The sequence below is a fragment of the Aulonocara sp. 'chitande type north' Nkhata Bay genome, linkage group LG18, assembly GCF_057382095.1.
Source record: "Aulonocara sp. 'chitande type north' Nkhata Bay isolate Kocher_YH1m ecotype deep benthic linkage group LG18, A_spYH_male_GT1.1, whole genome shotgun sequence".
NCBI classification, from domain to species: domain Eukaryota; kingdom Metazoa; phylum Chordata; class Actinopteri; order Cichliformes; family Cichlidae; genus Aulonocara; species Aulonocara sp. 'chitande type north' Nkhata Bay.
Genome location: NC_141361.1, coordinates 40,165,814 through 40,171,813, shown reverse-complemented (window position 1 = coordinate 40,171,813; position 6,000 = coordinate 40,165,814).

Genomic DNA, 6,000 nt, shown 5'->3' with positions numbered 1-6,000 from the left:
GCAGTGTTTTGTCTTTCATCGGATGCCTCTGAGGAATCAAAAGAACTCGGTGAAGTGTTGATATTTAACAACACCTTAATATTGCATACTCTGTATAAATTATCACTGTGACATTGTTGCAGCCATTGCTGGACTGGTCATCGGGCATACCGGGCATTTATCAAGGAAGGTTTTGAGGAAATTGGGCCTTGCATCTTATTTTTAATGGATTTATCATTGTTAGTGGGCTGTGTCCCGACTGCTTTTAAACATGCGGTAGTGCACCCTGTTCTTAAAAAAAGTAATTTTGATCAGAAAGACTCTGCCAATTATAGGCCAATCTCGAAGCTTCCGTTTTTATCACAATTTTAGAGAAAGCCGTCTTTCTCCAAATACAGGCTTGCTTAGTTGCAAATAATATTACTGACAAATACCAGTCTGGCTTTAAGCCACACCATAGCACTGAAACGGCCCTGCTAAGAGTCTATAATGATCTTCTTGTATTTGCTGACTCTGGTCGCCCTGCCGTTTTAGTTTTATTGGATCTGTCTTCAGCCTTTGACATGGTTGATCATAATATACTCTTGAGGAGGCTAGAGCACATTGTAGGCATCACGCGTTCTGCCCTTAACTGGTTTAATTCTTACCTCACAGATAGATCCTTCTCTGTTGTGATGGGAGGATACTCTTCCTCTGTTGCCCCTCTCTGTTGTGGTGTGCCCCAGGGGTCTGTATTGGGTCCTTTATTATTCTCTTTGTATATGCTACCCTTGGGCTCCATATTTGAAAAATACAATATTTCTTATCACTTTTTACCAGTGTTGGTCAAGTTACTTGAAAAAAGTAATCAGTAATTAATTACTGATTACTTCCCCAAAAAAGTAATCCCTTTACTTTACTGATTACTGATTTTCAAAAGTAATTAATTACTTAGTTACTTTTTAAAAACACGATTTACAACCTGAATAGGTGATAAAGCGATAGATCTTTCAGCCCAATTCTACTTTTTCTGCATAATCCATCACACAAAATGTAATCAAATGGAAAAGTCTCTTTTTAAAACTTGTTTTATTAGTTTTAATCTTTTAACTTTATGCATCAAGCAAAAATTTAATTATATGCAACATTCTCTGACTGGAAGAAATTAGTTTAACATTTAAACCTATTTTCTGCACATTCCAGCACATAAAATAAAATATTTTTTGTGTTTACACTCAGTCTTTCAAATAGATGCAAGTAAAACACAGCAGAAAATAAATAACATCAAAGACTCAGCGGTCCTGTTGCTCTATTTTCACCTGTAAAGCAGGAGTGGGGCAGGCGGAGGTTTACCCTGGTGCAGGTGTGCCGCGGTCAGTGGAAGGATACGGCAGTTTCTCTGTGAGTTTCCCATTACGTCATAGCTACTCGGTGCTTGTTGGAAGTTTAGGGGGTTTTTTCGCTGTAAAAAGAAGTTTTCTTCCCACGCACAGCGGACACTAATGTTTTTGTCACTTTTTATGGAATCAAACTCAAAGTAAGGTCAGTACTTCCACGCTTTAAACGCTGCACGCTCATACTCTCTCCCGCACTCGATATGTGATCCATTGTTGATCTGCACACAGCTGTTGTCACTAACGGCGCACTCGCTTACGTCACTGTCATGAGACATTCTCGCAAAAAAATCACGGTTTTAGTAACGCAGTAACGCAGCGTTCCTACGGAAAAGTAACGGTAATCTAGTTACAAGTAACGCGTTACTGCCCATCTCTGCTTTTTACACTGATGACATTCAAATCTATTGTCAACTGACTGATGATTTGGCAGCATCACTGACCTCCCTGAACGATTGCCTGAGAGAGGTTAAAGATTGGCTGCCAGAAAATTCTCTCGTTTTAAATGAGAAAAAAACTGAAGTTATGGTGTTCGACAGCCATGTTCCTCGAGACCAGCTTGTTGCCCTGCTGGGGCCCCTTGCTAACTCTCTCCCTGATTCTATGCGTAACCTGGGTGTCTGTTTGGATAGCTCCTTTAAGCTCGATAAGCAAGTATCATCTGTAGTTAAATCTGGTTTTTTTTTCAACTTCAAATTTCTAAAGCTAAGCATTATATACCACACAGGGACCTGGAAAAACATATCCATGCTTTTGTGACCTCCAGGTTAGATTATTGTAATTCTCTCTACTGTGGTCTCCAAGCCTTCTCTCTTCGAAGGCTGCAACTCGTTCAGAATGCTGCGGCTCGCCTTCTTACTGGAGCTAGGAAATTTGACCCTATTACTCCGGCTCTTGTTGATCTACATTGGTTACCAATCAAATATCGCATTGAGTTTAAAATCTCACTGACCTCCTCAATTTGTACACTCCTTGTTGCGCATTAAGATCATCAGGTGAATTACTCCTGGCCCAACCTAAGTTTAGACTGAACACCAGAGGCTATCGTGCCTTTGCTTCAGCTGCACCCAAGCTTTGGTACAGCCTCCCTGCTTCGATTCGAGCCTCGGACTCTATCTAGTCCTTTAAATCAAGATTGAAAGCATATCTATTTGACTTGGCTTTCCTGACTAGTTAATACCCTTTTAAATCTTTTAAATTTTAAACTTCTAAATCTTTTATTAAATTTATTATTTTATTATTAATTTTACTGCTGTTTTTATCTTCTTAGCGGATTTTGTATTTATCTAACTCTCCTGGTCTGTTAGTGCCTCTATCCTGTCTGTGCTAGTGCCCGATTTGTACCCTGTTATTGACTTATGGTGACTCTCCATATTACTGTGAAGCACTTTGGTGTGCCTTCGGGTTTTTAAATGTGCTATATAAATAAAACTGTATTGTATTGTATTTGCCGACGTGATTTTTCATTTTTATGGGCCGATGATTTGTTTTTGTTTGTTTGTTTGTTGTTTTGGGTTTTTTTTTATAACAGTATAAACAATGAAAGGTGGTGGATTGGCCAGATGCTGGCAGATGTGTAAAAATAACTCAGTTATTTGGAGCTTCCACAGAGGCAACAGGTGGATGAGAGAAAGGGGAGGCAGGAGGAGGAGAGACCCGAGGCGCCCACCAGTCCGAGTGTCAGGTGAACTGAGCTTCAGGTAAGAAGTTATGACCTGCAGTCTATCTGGGTCAGATATAAACCAAGTTTAGTTTATTTTCATAGTGCTCACTTTTTACCCTCAGTTACAATAACTCGTACTGCTACTAGCTAGCGAGACAGAGTTTCTATACAGCTGGGTGGTGCTATGATGTTACTGATGGTGAACATTATTTTATTCATAAGGTTAGTTAGTAGAGTTGCCAAATGTTCCGTAAAAAATGGAATCGTCTCGTATTCAGAGAAAATATTACGCGTTTCGTTTTGAGCTGAAAAAGACACAAAGCTGGACTTGTTCTGTCATTATGCTGCACAGCTGCCTCTTCTTCTCTCATTCTCTCTCCCTCCCTCTCCTGTTGCTACTTTAATCATGAAACTGATCGATGATCAGCTGATCGGCTTTTCTCTCTTGTTTATTTATCGCCCATTTTGTGCCAGAAACAGGAAACCAGCGGATGTCGCGCTAAACAACAGCAGCACGTTCAAGCTTGATCAGCTGTTAGAATGTATTTAATATTAATTTCTAGTATCAGCTGATGTTTGCTGGAGCCACAGCTGTAAAGCTGCTGGTCATGATGTTGGTTTGGATATGTGGTGAGAGGGAAACATGAAACCAGGAGATGTCCTTACTGAACCATCAGAGCTGAACAGGTGATGGAGAAACAGGTTTACCTTTTAGGTGACATGGATGAGTTGAAGTTATGAACTGTTTCTGAGAGACAAATAACACCAGGATCCTTTTCTAAGTAGCTGACAGGGGCGGGTCTAGCAAAGTGTTGCCAGGGGGGCAGGTAGGGCATTAACAGGGAAAGGGGGGCACAAAGTAATACCTTTCTTTCTTATTCTCATTTAAAATGTCTCACTTTTAATAAATAATTATCTGAATCTTACAACCAAAGTTTTTCTCTGATGTAAAATTTATAGAAATCATACATAGACCAACAAGACTGTACATCACTGTCACAACAGCGTCTTTTTTCATTCAAGGCTTTATGGCTTTTCCTATAATACCTCGTCAAAATGCCCGGGCCGATTTTTGTGTCCCAGTCCAGCCCTGCGCACGACATGCAGTGAATTAATCTGAGAAGGTGCATTAAAAAATAAATGGCCGGGCCAGCGGTGCACATCGCAAATTAGCTTGCATAGACACATTAGTTGTTCCTCTTCTTAATGACAGTATCTTAACTAACAACCCCAACTACCAGATTCAACTTGTAATTGGCTAAAAATAACTTCGCCTACCGGTGAGAGGGACGTTGCTAGCTGGCAGTTTTTTCAAGCGATGTTAAAATTTTCACATTCCAACACTTCAAATGCTTCAGGAGCATCCATCAGCATGCCATCAGTTAACCCTTCGCATGCCACAGCTGGCACGCGTGCCCAGTCCTGTCCTGGACCATGGTGCTGACACTCACCAGTCCCCGGCCCCCTTCCTTCCGCTTAGCGTACAGCCTCAGGGTGCTGGACTTGGGGTGAAACCCTCCATGCATGGTTAGGAGTTTCCTGGTCTTGATGTCAGCGGCTTTTATCTCTTCCTTTGGCCAACTTATTATCCCAGCAGGGCACCTGATCACGGGCAGGGCGTAGGTGTTGATGGCCCGGATCTTGTTCTTACCGTTCAGCTGACTCCTCAGGACTTGCCTGACCCTCTGCAGGTACTTGGTGGTTGCAGCTTTTCTAGCGGCCTCTTCATGGTTCCTACTCACCTGCGGGATCCCCAGGTACTTGTAGCTGTCCTCTATGTCTGCAATGTTGCCTTCTGGTAGTTCAATCCCCTCAGTTCTGACTACCTTCCCTCTCTTTGTTACCATCCGACTACACTTCTCCAGTCCGAACCACATTCCAATGTCATTGCTGTATATCCTGGTAGTGTGGATCAGTGAATCGATGTCTCGTTCACTCTTGGCATACAGCTTGATGTCATCCATGTACAGGAGGTGTCTGACAACTGTTTCATTCCATAGTCGGTACCCGTAACCAGTCTTGTTAATGATCTCACTGAGGGGGTTCAGGCCTATGCAGAACAGCAGTGGGGACATTGCATGTCCTTGGTAGATCCTGCACTTGATGGTGACTTGTGCTATGGGTCTTGAAGATTCCATAGGTCCCTCATCCTATTAATGACTGTGCCACATTGCAACAACAATGTTGCAAATTCTGTTTATTCAAAGTGTCTTTACTGCCTTCTTCTTAAATGAGAAAAAACATCTGCTGTTACAGATGAGAAAGCACTTGTTTTAACCAACACCTCGCACAATGTCAAGACATCTTACGATTGCTCACTTTGAGACCAAGAGTTTAATGAAATGAACCAAATTTATTCTATAATACTGTCTGGAACGTAACCTTTCAGAAGGTGAGTCGTGATATTAAAAAGTCCCTGCATGTTATAAATGAACTGTTCCTCATTTTAAAAAGAATTTGAATGTCCCTGTCTGGGACCCATTGAAGACTAATTGCTTGCAGCTTCAAAATGTAGTATGTTCTTATTTATAGTATGATATCGTATAATATAGTATGTTATTCTTACATAATTTCTTTATGAATATTTATTGTTAGAATACATATTTTGGATCACAAAAACAAGTACTGAACACTTACTATATCATCATTTAGTTATGATGATGCTCATTGCTACAATAGTCATTTTCATATACATTTCCTAAACATCATTTTGAATTCGTATTGGAAAGACTCATTTTGGAAAGCCTTGTAAAAAAAGCAAAAAACCATTTGTACTTCACTTATATAGCACGCTTGACAATACTACAGATAATGTTTACACATCTTCAGTAAGCTAGCCTCACACTGAAACACAGTTTATATAATTGAACAGATACAAAATGAAACAGGTTCTAAAACATTAAAGTCTAGTTATCAGGGAGAAGTCTATGGTTTCTTTGCATCATAATTCAAACATTACTGAGGTAGAAAGAAAATTACCAGATT